We start from the raw sequence: 18,313 nt of genomic DNA, 5'->3' as shown, positions 1-18,313 counted from the left end.
AAGTCACCGGCCTGACATACCGTGGGCTGCGCGGCCGCCGGCGCAGCCCCGCGGCACCCGCTGGCCCCGCGGCGGCGGCGGGGCCGGGCCGGGGTAACCCAACACCGCGTCCCTCCCCCAGCGCCGCTCGCCGCGCTCGCGCGGACGGACGGACGGACTGACGGACCGACCGACGGCTGGCGGCGGCGGGGAGGCCGCCCCCTCCTCGCCCCTCGCCGGCCGCAGGTGCCGCCACCGCCGCGAGTCCCCCGCGGAAGTCGCAGTGCGTGGCGCGGGATGCGGAGCCTCCGCGCAGCCCGGCCCCGGCGCGGGGGGTGGCGGTGGTGGTTTGACTCGCCGAAGGCCGCGGCAAAGTCGCTGTAAACAGTGTCGACTTTCAGCCCTGCGCCGTGTATTTATGACTCACGCAGTTGTCCGGAGGTATGAGATCCTCATGTCTCCGGTGCTGCGGAATTAGCGCGGCGCAGCCCGGGCGGGCGGCTGGGCAGCGCAGGGTTTGTGCGGGCGGTCCGGAGACCGCTGCCTCCGCCTCGCGCGGCTTCTCTTTTAAAATTGTCTTTGCTTCTGGATATTTAATTTTTGTGGGGGGAAGGCACTCGGGTATGGGATGGAGAAGCGAAACTCCCGGGAGACCACGTCGGTCCCGGAGCCCCCGCGCCGAGCACCGGAGCTGCGGGACGGAGGGACCCGCGTTGAGCATGGCCGGGCTGGGCCGCCCACAAAGCTGACACCTGGCTGCGGGTTTGTTTCGTGCGCCCTCCAGCCCAGGTGTGCGTACGTGTGTGGGTACGGCTGTGCGTTCATACGTGCGCGCACCGGCTCGTCTCTCTCTCTCCCGGGGAAGGGCAGCAGCCCCCAGGCCGTGCCTTCGGTGACCGCTGTCCGTCCCGGACGCCGCGGGCATGGCTGCCTCCTGCAGCGACGGCGGCCAGAGCTGCACCTCCGGGCGAGGGAAGGTCCGGCAGGGCGGGGAAAGGGGGGGAGAAGGGCGCCGAGCCCCGTCCGGACACTGCCACCGTCAGCGGCACCGTGGGCCGCCTATTCCCGACTCTGGCCAATCGCCTGTGCCACCTCGTCTGCTGTACGCGTCTTTCCCTCTTTCATTCCCCCATTCCCAGTCCCAGGCCCTGCAGGGACAGGATGCAGGAGGCAAGTGAGACCAGCTCCTGCTGCATGCCCTAGGCTTTGTGCACAGCCCATCCCGCACCAGTTACACCCTCCCTGCTCTCCTTGTCTAGGGAATAGGGTGAGGACCGTGCCTGTGGGCTCCAGAGCCAAGTGTGGGCATGCCAACACTTGTTTGCTCTCCTTCATGAAAATGTACATAACCCTCCAAGCTCTAAGTGGTGAAGGAGATCTCAAGCCAGGGGCTGTAGCACGGTAGAGGTGGTCACAACCAACTCAGTAGATAGAATGCGAATGAGAATCAATCCCTGTGACCTCCAGGGGACTAGTGAAGGTTTTTGAGATGTTTATTGGAAATTTGGAGGGGTCTGCTGAATGTTGTCTGGATGGGCTGCCAGGACAAATATTTCCGAAGACGGCATCTTCTAAATTTCTGTTGGCTGACAAGACAGAGAGACAAACACAAAATTTCTTGTGAAGCCCTTTGGGCAGCATGGCTTTTCCATCACTGCAGTCATCTGCCTACTGAGGGGAAATTTCACAACTATCTTCCATTAAATGAGGTGTTTGTGATGAAGTGGTCAGCCTTTCTTGGGACCATGTCCCCATATCTGCAGAAGCAACAGATTTGTGACTCAGAAATAATGTCTGAAATAATTAGATTTTGTTTTAACTTCAGGATTTTTTCCTAACTGTGCCACTTGAAGAAAGAGTAATTTGCATGAAAGAGATTTCTTCTTAGTATAGGAGAGTAAAATGCTCCCCAAAGTGATCTGCTTTAGAAATATTAAACAGCATTATAGATAAGTGTAGATGTTCACTTAAAAGTAATCTTGACTTTTTAAAGTATGGACAATCTAGTGATAGGTGCCTGGAATAAAAGTTCCTCAAGTACAGCCTCTTTGCTCCTGAAGGCAGAAAGTGGGACCATGAGAGAACAATCTGTTGAGAAGAAACAGATTGAAAAGGGTATATGGTATCTGTACAATAAAGACAGAGGCATCTGATAAATCAATCTGTTTCTGTGTGTGTGCCCCCCAGAGGGGACGGGAGAAGGCGCTACAAGAAGCAGTGCTTGGTTGGGCTCAGTGATACTGTTTCAGGTTGTGCTACCTCTGTCACAAAATTACTGACGTGTGGTTGTGAGATGGGTGCTGGATGGAAGCACAGCGTGCACCGACTGCTCTGTACACAAAAAGCTTTTCCTGGCTCACGCCCTGAGCGGAGCAGAGGGATGGATACAACGTGGTGCCCCCATTGAAGGTTGGGGACTTTGGCATGCTGAAACGAACGCCTTGGTTACGCCGTTTGTGGTGACACAGAGTCCTAGTATTTTAAGTGGAAGATCATTAACCGAAACTTTACTGCACATATTGGACAAAATGGGCTCAACACATTATTCTTTTGCATGGATTTTGTCAGTGCAAAGCCACTAATTTTCTTTAAATAACAGAGGGTAATGAAGCCAAGACAGAGATTGTCCATCTATAATATTGCAGTTTATTTTTCCTTGCTATTAAAAGCTGCTGAAAGCCCATTTTTTAGCTTATGTGTTATTTAGCTCACGTGAACCAGAGTGAAAGGAAATGTTAGGCAGATGTCTTAGCTGCACTAATAGGATGGTTGAAATAAATGGAGAGCAAACCTGCTAGTTCTTAATCAGAAAATAATGTACCTGCCTCTCCCTGTGCTGCCAGCACAAATCTCTTGGTAAGAAGTGTTACTGAGAGCCCTGTGCACTCTTTCTTGATGGAAAGTAAAGTAGCTGCTGAAAGATTTCCATAATTCTATTAAAAGCTAACAAAAACTACAAAAGCTTCAGAAATGATTATTTTTTTCTATACAGATCATGAAAGTTTTGGAGCTGCTTGAGATAAAACTCTTTATGGTGAAGAAAAAAAAAAAAAAGAACGTCTGCTGTCAGGAAAAAAAAAAAAACAGGAAGAGAAAAATGACCCATTCAGACCTAAATAAAGTGTGTCTTTACATTGTAAAGGTTGCCTCTTTTAAAATAAGCTAAAAAGCTGCTTGACATTATGCAGTATGGTCTCATTTTTTGTTTATATGTGTCAACATGATGTATAGATCTCTTAAGATGTCAAGCGCTCCATACTGTAATTTCTAAGTTACCTTTGAAGTATGAAACATGATTTCCTAGTCACAGTATGACTGCTCAGGCAGTAAGTGGTGGTTTCCTTGGTATTGGTAACAGAGGAGACCATGCTGCTGTTGAAGCAAGTGCCCTCGGAAGTCATTGAAGTGCCAGGAATATGCACCAAGGGCTGTGTGCCTGGGGAAGCAGCTGTGCTGCGGGCCACAGCTGCCTGTTCCTGTGTGATGTCAAATGCCCTTGGTCATCCCTAGGCCTGCAGGAGACCCCTGCAGCATTTGGCCATTGCCTGAAAGACCTTTGAGGATTAATTCCCTTTCTTTTTTGTTTAAGATGATTAAAGTTTGTAGTGAATTCATTGTTCTGGAGACATGGGTGTCTATTCTGGCCTGCACTGACATTCAACGCTGGACCTGCCATTCCTGCATCCCATGGGATGTGTATTATCACGACTTAACTGGTGGACAAGGGGTGAGACACTGATTTAGGTAACAAATGGAGTGGAAATATGGCAGCTGCCTGGGTAGGGCAGGTTTGTTGGGGCCTAAGACCTGCCCACCTTGTGCTGGAGCTCACATAACCTGCTCAAGCAATATAGTCAAAGCTTTCCCTAATTACTGTGTTTATTAGAATTATTGTGAGCCAGTGCCAAGGTCTGTTCTTTAGCCTGGGGGTTAACTGCTGCCTTTTGACCACATCCTACTCACTCCTGCCAGAGGGGGTGGCTGCAGGGTGTGGCTCCTGGCCCCTATGGACTTGTGCACCCATGTGGGATGATGTTTCCTGGTCCCAGCATGCCAGTCACTGTTCTACCAGGGTGATAGCATCAGTGTTTGGGCCTGGCAGCATCCCTGCAGTGTTTATTTTCCTGGGATAGGTGCAGCCAGCATGTCTGCACGTGCTTCAGGCAGACCTCCCAGTGCAATAGAAACAAATTCTAAGCAGGGGCTCACTTCTTGCTCTGGTGGGAGAAGGGGAAAAGATACTCTATTTCTAAAATTGGTGTGAGATGTGGCAAGTAGGGTTTAAGAGCAACCTTCTCTTTCTGTTGATATTTGTGTAACTTTATTGTAGAGACCTGCTTGGATTGTTTAACTTGTATATTTATAGGTGGAATTTAACGTGCTGTGGGGAACACTGTAAGCAAACTGTGGTTAAGAATTCATCTGGGCAGTGTCCTGTGCCCAAATTCGCCCCATAGCTGAAGTTCCTTTATTCTTTACGAGCCATTTTCCAGGGAAATACCAACAGATCATGCTAAGCCTTTCTGGTAAAGCCTTTCACGTAGTAGTTCTCTAGCAGAAAGTCATTCAAAGGACTAAGGAATCATGAACTCATGACCTATTCTAGTCACATGCTTTGAAGTGGAGCCTGATAAGAGAGGGTTTAAAACTTGCTAATTAACAGTAATTGTAACAGCTGTCACATGCTGCTACTGTTTTAATTGGCATTAATCACAGCTGCATCTCTATTATGCTGCCACTGGGATTCTGGTGTATTTAATCTCAGAATGTGGCACCTTCTGAGAGATTATGAGATCATAAAAGCATGAGGGCAACATATTTGTCAGGGTTGAAGGTTACTAATCTGTGCTGAAAGCAGCCAAGAGGAGCAAACCATGCAGAGGGAGAAGTGGAACCAGCAGCCACACTTTGCAAAAGTGGTGAGCTTTACTCTTTGGATTCTCTCTCCCAAGGCCTTTTTCTGTATTTCTGAATTTGAGTTCTGCTGTCAGGTGTTGGCACAAGGAAGGTCTTTTAGAAGTATTCGTTAGCTTGTAAGTTCTACCAGGAAAAGCTGTTAAAAAGTGCCTCAAAAACCCATACACCAAACCCCATCAAATTTTATGAGATAAGGAGCAGAAGCTTGATCCTTTTGGATCAAGATCCATGTTAGCTTGTTACTAAGGATAGAAGGAAACATCTGAGTAATCTGAATGGCTGTGATGCATTCAGCAGAGTATTTAGCTGTTTGCTTGTAGCAGTTTTGCAGCTGTGAGTGCGTTTTCCTTGTAAACCACTGGAATGTCAGATAGCAGTGGTTATCCCTAGCTCTGGTGGTTAGGCAGATGTTTCTGTTAGGATGAGCAGATAGACATTGTCACTAGGGTTGGTTATGAGAACAACTGGGCTATAAATCTCCAGCCTCTTGCTTATGTGTAAATCATCATGTAGTGACAATTAACAGATACTTTTTCTTCTCCTTGCAAATGTGGAGTTATGGCAGTGTTTGTTTTATTTTTTAAATAAACTGGTTATATTGTGTGCTAGTTATGAGCTTGTATTGCTTCATCATACTGGCTTATATTGGGAAAACCTCGCTACTGCTGAAACTAGAACCATTTATTTGGTCTCTGTGTTCAGAAAGATACATTTATGATTACACTTCAACAGAGCAGAAACTTTATGTCTTGTTACAAATTCAGAAAAAACAGATCACAGGCAAAATAAGCATAACAATGATTAATGAAGTTGTGAACTTACCCATATGAAAATCTTCAGCAGCTAGCAAAAAAAGTCCTTAAAATTCTTGGGGCTGTAGTCTGGGATGAAAATGCAAACTGGCACATTTTATTTATACCAGGCTACTTTTACAATCACTAAGAGCACTCTTGCCTTGTTTTTCATTTTGCAGTATCTTCTCCCATAAAAGTTAATACAAAATCAATATTGGGAACTCTGTCTGCTTTTCTAGCTCCAGTAGTACTTCCTTGACTTCATTAAGACAATTTCCTGAGTGACTGGTTGCTTCCAGAGTCAGTGTGGTGCTGCTGGATGAGAGATAGCTCCAGTTTGTACACAAACTATTTCCTGTGCAAAATTATTATTGCCCTTGGTCAAATCAACCCCTTGCTTCCCATTTGCCTGTTTTCAGATCCTCTCCCAACATCACTCTTTCCATAAATAATCTCACCTGAGAATCTGTATCAGGCTTTTCAGAACTTATGGTTTGCCTGGGGGAATGGAAATGAGAAATGGAAACAAAGGTAAATCCTTTATTTTTATAAGAATAGGTTCACTTTTGTGCAGGAATAAAGATTATATAATTATTAGGTCAGATCCCAAGGAATTAATTTTTCTGGAAATTGGTAAAAGGGTAATTTCCCCACAGCTTTCCTTAATTATGTTTCCCTTTGCATTTTTCTTCTAGGACCTTTAGAAAGGACCTGGGGAAAACTGGCAGGTCTCCTCAGGGAGAACATGTGATATTATGGTGGGGGCTGTTAAAGGCTGTTTGTTCAGATCCATTAAATTATTTTCTTGGAATTTTCAAAGCCAAACTTGAATTTTTAAAGTGGAAATGAACACTTGCTTTGTTTGTTCAGGGAAAAAACCTCAGAATCGCCTTTTGCTATAGGAATGGGGGTCTTGTGTCAGAACAGTACAACATATGAGGAAAATCTGGGGAGGATTTGATCAAGGTAGTTTTTGACATCAAGCCAGTTTATCCCAAAACATCAACAGAATCCTTAATTCAGAAACAATCCCAGGGTACCAAACCATCTGACCCTGAAGTGAAGGAGCCTTCTCTTCCTGACAATCCAGGACACAAGCCCAATTCTGGTCCCAGTACCTTGTCAAAATTTCGGTGATATTTTGCTCTTTCAACGCTCCTTGACACTTGGCTGTTTCAGGATGGCCACAGCAACTCTCACGTTTCCATACTGCAGCTTTCCCTGTTCCACTCTCTCCATGTGCTGCAAGCAGCCCCTTCCGTCCATGACTTTTTTGTGTTTTTTTTGGTGAGAGAGAGAGGGACCAGAGGAATGGAATTAGGGTAAATACACACAGATGCTTAACACTGATCCTCTTGAACCCTCTTATCCCTTTGATGCTGCTTTATTTTGGGAAATTCCCACTGAAAGATGTTAGGAGAGGTACTGTGAGTTAATCCTCCTCTGCCTAATTTTTGTCAGGCATCTTAGGTGCCCAGGTGAGAAACCAGTTTGCCAGATTCCTTTTCAGTATTTCATGAAGGGTACAGCTTCTCCAGAGAGCAACCTGGTCTACCTAAGAGATGAGCACCAGCTTTGTGTGTCATCACTGGTGTTGGAGGAAACCAGAGGTGACCTGAGATGCCTCAAAGAAGGAGGCATCTCTGCTAAGAAGGCTTGGATGAGGGCAGGGTAGAGAGGACCTGTTTTCCCACGCTTGGATAGACATTGGCGGAGTCCTCGGAGGCTTCTTTTTCACACACAGCATTGGTTCTGCATTCTGGCTGCTACAATCACTTGCATCCCTATAGAAGAACACACACTTGATTCTCAGTGCCCTGTGGTTCAGAGAGCCCCTCCCTCCCCAAAACTTCCACTGTTGGGAATGACTTGCTGTCCTAATTTCTGAGGTGTTTCTGGCCTAAGTGTTTGCCTCTGAGCAGTGCCCTGGGATAAATGCTCCTCTTGTCCAGCCCTTGCTCTGTGCCTACCCTGCACACACATGTGCAGCATATACACAGATTTTCCTTCCTCCATAGTTCCCCACAGTACAAACGCCCGAGAGACTTAGTTGTGCTTCTTCTGGTCTCAGTTCTGCCAGGTTTTCTTGGCAAAAATTTGCAGGCAGCTCCTCACAGAAGAAGATATAGCCTAAGGAGAAACGTGGATCCTGGCTTGCTCCCTGGCTCCAGGGGAAAGGCAGCACAGGTGCATGGGAAAAGGCAAGGGCAAAGGCCCTGAGCATAGCAGAAAGCATTTAATGATCACCAAGTTTAATGAATTATTGCAAAGCTGATGACACCAGAGAAGACAAATGCTAATAGTGGTGTTATGAGTGTGCAATCTCTCAGGTAAGGTTCCTTGGGATGTCATCACCTGTCTGACAGGCAAACGGAAGAGAAATGCCTTCATTTTTTCAGCAGCTACACTCCCAATAAGTGTCTGTACAAGCACCAAAGCTGAAACAAACTCTGCATTTTTCTGTCTGCTCTCAGTGTTTCTACTGCAGATTGTGCTGACTAGGAAATGAGAAACACATGGGAGTAGTTCACCCCCTTGGCTTCATCACAGCTATATCTGTTTTCCTGAAAGATTTAGAGTTAACTTGGCACACACAGTTTGAGCAATCCTCCATGCAAGAGTTTTTCTGTGACTTGCAATCTGTGAAGAGGGAGAGTGACTGCAAAGATAATGATCTGTCTGAAATGGCTGATTAGTTTCTGGAAATTATCTTAAAGTTTGGTTAATAGGCAAGTTTTTACTGTCATCTGTGGTCATTAATGATAATATTAAACCCTAGTGTAAAACATGGTGTGTTTTGTAAGCAGCTGTATTCCTGGTATTTTACGTGGGAAGACACCTAATCCTAGACTTCTGCATAGAGAATAAGTCTGTAATTAAGTCCCTGAAATGTAGAAAATTGTTAAGTCTCTAATGACTCCGTTTAGACTGACAGCTCAAGGACCCTGGGACAGTGTTCAGAAGAGCTGACTCCTGTTTGTTGTGAGTTACATTTATTTCTCTGTGGTCTAGGGCTTCCTCTGGGTTGGAATGTAATTTTTTTTGCTGCCCTGAATGTGGAAAATCTTGAAGCCCCTTGACTTGCTCAAGGATCCTTGCTCACCTGAGCTCCTTCATCTCCTTGGTGCCTTTTAGGTTCTCTTTTGGGGGTCACACTTCAGGTTATTGTGTGTCTTTTGGGCTTCTGCTTTTACATCTCTTTATGCTTTTCACGAAATATTTTGTGTTTTGATGTGGTACTAGATGTTATTCACAAGCTGCTTTGTTTTAAAAGTCTTATTCTTCCTCTATGCTGTATTAGGGACTAGATGATCTGGAAACTTACTCTTGATTACACTTCCAGCAATTGCTTGGGAATCTGCACTCTTTTGCCCATCTTCTCTCTTAGGTTGTATTTCTTAAGAAACTTTGCCAGAGAAGCATAGTTGCAGGGGCAAGAGTGAATGTTTGAGAAAACCAATGAGACCATTGAAAAACCAATGAGACCATTGAAAAACCAATGAGACCATTGAAAAACCAATGTCATATGTTTTTCCTGGGATGAGTTCTAACTTTAACCTTTTCAGAAGTATCAGCACTGTGTTTCCTGGACCTGCAGCCCTGCCATTTGAAATACTAGACTATGTATTTATCTTGTCTGGGTATCTTGTAATAAACTGAGCTGGCTGAAGTGTCTTCCTTACAATACAATTGTAAATTCATTGATTAGATGTTTTTAAATTATATTCAATATCTGATAATTTTTGCAAGTTAAGTAAGTGTTGCATCTCCTAGCTACTGCACTAGGAGACTTAATTAGTAGTTCATGTATAAAAGTGTCATGGTAAAACATAAATATCAAAGCAAGTAAAATAAACTCCAAAACAAAAGTAAAGGGTTCTCATAGCTATTGACACAAAGTATCTTTAGACTTCTTTGAGATATTGTTGATATCTAGTTGAGATGTTCTCTAGACTAATGTGAGTTAGCAAAAAGCTATTTTGCCTGTGCACCTTTCCCTGACAACAGTTTGTTTATAGACACTTTAAACTGTAATGCCTTTCATGCTGGTTTATTGCACAGAAGAAAATTGCCATAATTCATTTTGCACATGCTTCCAGGGCTCCACCAACCACTACTGAATATTTCTGTACACCTTTGCTTACATTAAGTTTCAGTATATCCTTTGAGGTAATTTGCTTTCCACAGATTCTACGCAGCTCTTCAGGGTGTGAACCTGAGCTCTTTCTCTCTATGCAGTCTGGTCACACCTTTCACTCTCCAAAGGGCCAGCAGATAGTAGCCTGCTTGTCTCACCCGTTCATAAATTTATGCAGACTGGGCAGCTGCTACCTCATCCCTGAAGGTCCCTGCCCAAAGATGCCAGAGATACTGCTGCCCTTTCACTCTGTAAATCAGAACCCAGAGCTCTGTTCCCACAGGACTCTCGTCTGTCAGCTGGCTGCTGCATGCCGAGCTATTCTATTGTGGATCATTTGGAAAGCATCTCTTGGCCCTGGTCCTCAGAGGGACTGAGAGCCCCCCCTTGTCCATGAACTCATTTTGGGGGAGTGAAATGAATGGCTTTGCAGGGTAGAGCCTGTGCATGTCACAGGCTGAGATGCTCTGTGCTGCAAGGAGTGGCAGGTTTCCCGCTGACCTGAAGAGGAGCAGGACTAAGTTGTTCCGTTGTGTTTTACTTAAAAACCAACTTAAAAAGGTCATTTGTGATCAGGATGTTTTGAGAAAGAATAGCTATTAAAGGAAAAAAAGAGTTCTATTGCTGGGCACAGGTGACAAGATAATGCAGTCCAGGAGTTTGATTAAAATAACTTTTCTATTTTTAAGGCAATTCCTTTAAAAGAATGTTTGACTTATGTGTAGGTGATAAAATCCTGAAAACCTCTCAGGACAGCACTTGGGTTTTGTTTTCCTTATGATAGGACAGTAACTATCACGCTTATAGCTTTCAAAGCATTGCTGCTGTGAAATAAACCTGCTGGATTTAATGCATTCATTTGGATGAGACATATTTTGAGCACTTAAGTTTTACTCATTAAATAGAAAACCTGATACAAACTGACCTTTAACTCTCAGTTGATTCCAAGCTGTTAGAAATTCAACAGTTATGTTTCCAGTGACAATGTGAATTGCTGAATATTCTGAACCTAAATTCCAGAATAATGCACATGCTCACACACGTGTTCCCCCCTTCCCTCTAAAATACAGAGGAGTGCAGATAGGAACCTGGTAATGCCATAGGAGTTGCAGGATGGATTTTGTTGAGAGGTGTAGTTCCCAATCCAGTGAGTTTGTTTATTCCTTCTGCAGCAAGTCAAAACAGTTTTGGTAACACTGTCAGCGTGCCACTGCTGCTGTTGACAACACGAATAAACAGCACCTGAAGGGCATGAGGGAGACTGCTCTGCCCCACTGCTGTGGGAGCTGGACTCTCTGTTCCCTGGGCAGGATGAGCACTGGAGTTCTCACCCTGGGCCAGACTTCTCTTACTGCATGAAGGCATAGGAAGGAGATGAGATAGACAATACAGCTGCTGTTAGGATATTGTCTACTTTTATGTATTTAACTTAGCAATATGTTTTGTGTGTTTGAAAAGAGAACTCATTCTCTTTAAGGAGTTCCAGTCAGATCTTGAATGCTAGCCCTGAAAAGTGTGCTGGAGAAACTGGAGTCCTTGATTATTGGCTGTGGTTGTTAGCCCTTGGTTTACTCCAAGCTTTCCTGCCAGAAAAGCTCTGTTTCAAAAATGCATTAACTTAGATTTTTTTTTTTGAGCTGGAATCTTAACTTCTGATGGGTTTGAAATATTATACTACCAGCAATCACATCATAATAATTTTATATTGTGATGAGAAATTCTTGAAGGAAAAGAGAAATTAAAAGTAAAAAGAAGCTCTATTTAGATACGAACAGGGTTTGCATCTGCATTTTGATCAACTCCATATACACAAAGAACCCTTCTGCAGACAACCAGTGACATGCATTGACTCTAGATGGTGAAAAGAGCTGTTTTCTGCATGCAGGGAATAATTATTTCACACAAGTTACTGACCTTTTCCTTTTCAAGTTTACCAGAGGTACAATCATCACTCAGTATATAGGATGTTGAATTACTGTGAACAAATTTTGAGTCTGATGTGATCATGTATGCCATATTAAAAATTGAGTTAGTTTTGTAGTAGAGAGATTTCCATTTTCATTTGCAACTATCTTGCAGTAAATTCTTATCTGCACCTGAAGCTTGATGTGCTTAGACATGGTGCTGCCTTGCAGACAGTGGCTTGTTTGCTTGGTTTCCTACCCATGGCAGGGGAAACTGATGCTTGAAAATTTGGCTCTTTATTAAATGCAGGTGCAATTTGAATTTTGTCTCTTCAAACTGTCCCATTGTGTGTGCAGGAATTCTTTTTTTTACTTTCATACGTTAAAAGCACCAAAATGTACACTGAGTTTTACAACATGGCACAGATGCTGCAGGTGAATACAGGTAGAAAGGGGAAAAGGAGAGGACAAAGGAGTGGGGAGAACAGTACCATGGCTGTAAATACCATAGTGTTTCAGTCCCCTTGGCATGAGCAAAGCCAGACCTGGAGTGTCTGGGAGAAGGGAATGTCTGAGAAGGGGCACGTGGTTGATATAGCTGGAATGGGTGTGAAGTGGGACTAGAGCACAGGGCCAAGCTGGGTTGGGCAGGGGACTTCCAGCCTAGCCACAGAACTGTTAGTGTGACTTGTGGGTCCATTCTACTACAGTTTTTTATATTTGTGTTTTTGCTCCTGAGTCAATGACTTTGGAGAGAAAAGTGGAACTACACTTGAATGTTTCCTTCTAGACCCTGGGAGATGTCCTGTCACTGTGGAAGTAAAGGGGTGATGCTGTGGACAGCCTCTAGAACTTTTATTTCTTCCCTCTCTTATGTGCCCAGCCTTGGTGCCGCTGAGAACCTGTCTAGAGCAGGAAATAGCCCAGGATAGTTCCTAAAGATGGGCAAGGAAGGAGTGCTCAGGGGAGCAGACAGTGTGGTTTTCACCACCCCGGGGGCTGTGAAATGAAGCTCTGCAAGGTGAGTGATCCCGGACTAGGTTGCAACATCACTGTGCTGGAGGATATTAATCTAAATTCTGCTTTGCCTTCATGTAAACTATTCTCCTCTGGAGCAGCTTGCACTGCTGCAGCTACACATTTTGTTTCACAGACTCCAGACTGTCAAGCAATCTCACACAAGCATGCGTTGAGCTCATCTGATTGAGCTACGTGTGTTTACTTTGTTATAGGTCAACCACTTGAGCCTACCCTCAAGATGAACTTAATGTTTGCAGAGGAAGGGCAGCAGCTATGTAATACTGGAACAGGCAGAAAACAGAACCACAGCTTTGAACAATGGGAAAAATGCTGTGCATCTCAACTAAGTATTTCATTGCATGTGAGGATATACACCTACAGAAAAAGTTATCACACTCTTCTGTGGTGTTTGACCAGAATATGCTGGTCAAAATAAAAATTTTACCAGGAAAACTGCCTGGTAAAATAGAAATTTCTCAGTGCCAAGTTTGCCTAAACCTGGAAACAAGATATCTACTAAGAAGTATGAATCTGATTAATATTAAAAAAATGGAGCAAAGCACAAAGAAACATTAGTCTTCTCCCTTTGAATATGACTAAGCTTTCCACATTCTTAACTGCTTTATCTGTAGGGATTGATTGCAACCGTGAGCCAGGGACTAAGTGGTGGCAAACCTTTCTTGACATTAAACCTCACTGAAAATACAAATACAATTTATTATGTACCTAAATTAAATTCAGGGTAACTGTAAGACTGTTTTGTTGTTTGTTTAATGCCAGAAGAACAGTAGCTAGAGCTCTGGTATGGCTTAAAGTGTTGTGCACAAAAAACCTTAATGAAACTCTGGTCTTAATAACAGAGATCCATTTGTTCTAAAACATTGCTGTTTTGACTTGGGGAGAAAGCGTCTGTTTAATTAAGCCTTTCTGCTCATTTTAATCTCATGGGGTTCTAAATGGAAGAGCCAAAATGAGCCATTACATTGACTAGTTTTCTTGTAATTAAAATCACAGAACTTACTAGTGCAAACAGACATTCAAGTGCTTTCTATAAAAACTAGCACAAGGATAAACACTGCTCTCTCTGGTGAGAGCAGAGTATGACTTTTATTATTTGCATCCTGGCTTTACAAGTATGAATGTGAGGATTTGAAAAACAAGCTCCAAACTCTAAAGAGAGCTCATTCAAGCAGCCCTAAGAAACCAGTGTAGATGAAAAATTCCACTCCTCATAGGCCTTGGGCTATCTTTCAATGGAGAAAAACAATCAAGTGTAAGATGTTAGGAGCATACTTGGTACTTCCAGCACAAGCTGCTTTATGGGCTTTCTACTAGTCCCTAACACTTTAAAATAATTTGGTAGGTGACCTGTCACGATGTTCTCCTATCTCCATACAATCCTAGCTCCTTATGTCAGGTAGCTGGAGCGGTGTGGTGAACTTCCAGAACTGTGGTGAGGGTATGCTCCCTGTGCAGCCCCTGCTGGGCTTGGCAGAGGGCAGCTGTTCCTGTGATGGATGTGGGAAAGCAGCTCTGATGCTCCTGTTCTGAAGTGCTGCAGGGATAAGGCTGGCATTGTGTCTTGCTTGCTGGACAGTGGAGTGCAGCCTATGTGTAACTTTTAGTCAACACAAGCACGCACAGATAATAGACTGTTTCAGCTGCCTCTGGGAACTTCTGTTAGAATTTGCCAGAAGATTCTTTCTGTGGTTTAAACTCTGACATATGAGGAACGCCAATACTTTATATAGACAAAATGTCAGTTATGTGCCCTCAGGCAGCAAGCTAAAAATGATATTACCATGTTGATGGATCTCGATTTAGATAGTTTCAGCTACAGTAAGTTTCTTGATTTAAACTCTGAAGATGGCTGTGCCAGTTAGCTAAAATAAAAATTGCAGGGTGTCATTGGTTTTCCACTGATTTCAAAGTGCTTTGAATAAACCAGCAGAGAGAAAAATAATTTTCTTACAGGGACTATCACCCAGTGTAACAACGATGGGCAGCCACCATGCCTTACATAATGCAACGGGATGAATGAGCTGCTACCCAAACTCTGCTGACCTACAGTCTGATGGTGCTCCAGTGGCTTCAGTGGCATTCAATTGTGCAGTGTTAGAGTCTGCTATGGATAGTGACCCCGCAGTGTGAAAGCCCTTGATGTCCACAGCCAGCACTGCAGGAAAATTGCTGCTGCCCTGAGGGAGACTGTGTGTGATGAGGAACCACAAGGCAAGGCTGGTGATGCACCCCTGGTGCCACTGCCAGAGTAGCATGCCCTGAGACAAGCAAAGTCAACAGAGGACAAAAGTCTCAATAGCAGAAGCCAAAAACTGCATGCAGCTCATCCAGAAGATGAAATCAGTGTGCTGCAGAGAATTGCTGACAATAAACAGCAAAATAAATGCTACATGTGAAGTGCCCAATTCTTATTTACAGCAAAGCCAGTTTGTGTCCCTTGGGATATAAACACCCCTTGGGTGTTTGCAAGTGATCCTCAAAGAGCAAGTTCAGCAAAACTTACAGCCAGTGTATAGCTGTTACAAACGAGATTTGGAGCCCAAACCACTAGTAGGCTGCTGATTAAAAAATTATAGCAACATTTCAGTAGCAGCTTTAACTTTTGAATTAGAATTTAAACTGGAAGTTTAAATTTCTTCACACAACAGAAGTGTCCTGGGAGAGACAGCTGATATTCCATAGCTGGAAAAGACCATAAAGCGCCAGCCTCTGTGAACAACCCTGTCTACAGTTTTAGTCAAAATATTAGCATCCAGGGTTGCCTGATTGTTGAATTCTAATGTGACTGAAGAAACAGAAACTCTGGGCCAGGTTTTGATCTTACTCATACCAATGTAAATCCAGGCAAATTCTCCTCAAATCAGTGGAGTTATTCCAGGCTTACATAAGCTTATCCAGTATCAGAATCTGATCCTTTTATTTTTGGACTACTGGAATTCCCAAAGTAAATAATGCAGACAATTGTTCAAATGCCTGTTATGGAATGAAGAAGTTTTCTAGTAATAACCACATCAGTCAGATCAAGAGGAAAAAGAAGAGACAGATGGTAGATAACGAACAAGGCTAATGAAAAAATGAGCTGGGAGGAAAAAGACAACTCCATGAAAATCTACAATGACATAATCTTTAAGATTGCAGCCAAGAGTAGCTTGGGAAGCAAAGACAGACCTAAGACCTGTATGAGCTGAAAAAGTAATTTTCTCGTGGTATCCCAGTCTGGGCACACAGTGCTTGCATGTGTGGCACTCTAGAAGATTTTTTACTTTGCTCTAGCTGCTGGCTGTCAGGTTAGATCTTACCACTAGATGAGTACAAAGAACTGCCAGAGCCTGCATCCTTCCTTCCTTATATCTAAACACAAAGAAATGCAAGTTCTTCTCCCTGCATAAGCAGTGTAAGTCACCTCAATTACTGGGAAGTCACTGGTAACTGTAGTTCTGTCCCTTAACTCTTAACTGTGGACTTAGAGCAGATGTAATACTTAGATAATTGTTGAAAAAGCCATGAATGTATTTTTATCTTCTACAGATCAATGTGAAATTGGCTGTCTGCTTCTATTCACCCTAAAAATAACATTTCTGAAGTTTGCTGTTCATCTGTGAATCAAGAAAATGATGAAAATATGCAGAACTGTATGTTCTAATATATGCTGAGTACAAGACCTAAAATTATATCTTCTAATAGTAAGTTATATTTTGGTTATATCTGTGGTAGTGTAGGACGTATTTGCATAACATTTTTCTTTTAATTTATGCAGAAGGACACAAGTAAAGCAGTGTTTCTCATGCTGCAAAGCATTATCCTTCCTGCAGGGGTAAGCAAGAGCCTCTCCCTGGCTTACTGAGAGGTCAGCTGGGTGTCTTTTCTCCCTCACTAAATAAAGAGGGTAAAACTAAAATTGTCCAGAGTAGATGGCTTCAGACTGTGGGATCGATGCTACTTCTTTCCTGTGAAGTCCTGTACCAGGAACTCCTCCAGAGCAGAGTGCTTTGCCTCTGCCTGCATCTGCTTTGGGGAGGTTGTAAGTGAGCGCTGACTGATGTGGTATAATTTAGTTGATGCTTTTCCAGATCGCGTTACCACAGAAAATCATTATTTTCTGAATCACTTCCTGCTGTGTGCAAAACTCAACTGAATGGAGCGAGAGCTGGCAAAGGGGGACATGAGTAGCTATAATTTTAAGTGTGATTTCACTTTTATGAAATAATCTGCATACAGTAATAATGTTCCAGGCCTGCTCAAAAATCCCTCTAAAGTTCATGGTTGCCCATTGAAGTGTGTGTGTGTGCAGAGTGGCTCACTTAAAATGAGCCAATCTTGCTTGGATCTTTACAACTCATCACATTACAGCAAGCTGGAGAAAGAAGTCTCAGCCACCAGTGACTCAGGACACTGTCTATTTAGCCCTGAGAAAGAGAAATTTGCACTCTGATTTGACAAGTGATAGAAAATAGGGATGCAGCTGGCTACCCTGGACTGATACAGAGCCCCAGTGCTACAAGGATGACCATAACAGTTATGTGCACCTTTTAGTGGAGCCATAGGTGGCTGGGGAACCAGCCAACCAATTTTAGCATCTGTTTTCCACTTGGTACTTACTTTTGCCAAACTATTTTCCTGTGAAGCAGCCCCAAAGTGAATGATTGCTATTATTTCTGAAAGTCAGGCAGGCATACCATGAAAAAATACGCAGGGTAACAAAAGTTTTTTCATGGCCTGAAGGCAAACAGTCTTCCCATGGCAATCATGGCCAGGAATTTTTAAAGTAGCCCCTGGGAAAGGATATGAATCAGAGTTTGACTTTTGGGGCGGTGCGTGAGTGGGAGGGGATATATGCAGTCACATCTACACAGGAGAACAGTTGTAGCTAGGAGGAGAATAATCATTTCCTCAAAGTAATCTCAGGGTGTACAGGCAAGGGCAAAAGTGGACAGGCTGAGAGGCTCTTCAGCCAACACAGTGGGCATATAAGAAAGATAGACTTTTTATCAGGGCCTGAAGTGACAGCGCAAGGTCTGATAGTTTTAAAGTGAAAGAGGGTAGATTTAGATCGGACATATGGAACAAATTTGCAGTGAGGCTGGTGAGACACTGGCACAGGCTGCCCAGAGAAAGTGGATGTGTGAATGTGGTTGCCAAGAGAATTGTGGATTATGGATTTTTAGAAATTCTACCCGGTGTTAGTAATAGCAAATATATGCTCTGATCACCCGTTCCAGTGGGGAGGATTCAGAGATGGCTTCACAAATTCCTTTCTATTGCTTTGACTGCTTTTATTGTGATCACTTGTACTATTTTAGGGTAACTTCTGGCTCAGGAGTTTTTAGGAAACTGCCTGGATTGTACAACTCTTGTACAAATTCAACGTATATTTCACACTTGCAGGAGCCTCCAGCAGAGATACTGTAGAGAGCACAGCTGAGGGCAAACCCTAGGCTGAAGGCCTGACATTTAGGACAATATATTTTCTTGGGAAGGGAAATAAAGCTATCTGGCTTGATGCTGTCCTGAGCCTACAAATTCCTGCAAAAACCTCACAT

The sequence above is a fragment of the Camarhynchus parvulus genome, chromosome Z (genome assembly GCF_901933205.1).
Source record: "Camarhynchus parvulus chromosome Z, STF_HiC, whole genome shotgun sequence".
In the NCBI taxonomy this organism is placed as follows: domain Eukaryota; kingdom Metazoa; phylum Chordata; class Aves; order Passeriformes; family Thraupidae; genus Camarhynchus; species Camarhynchus parvulus.
Note: the sequence above shows the minus strand (reverse complement) of the source record.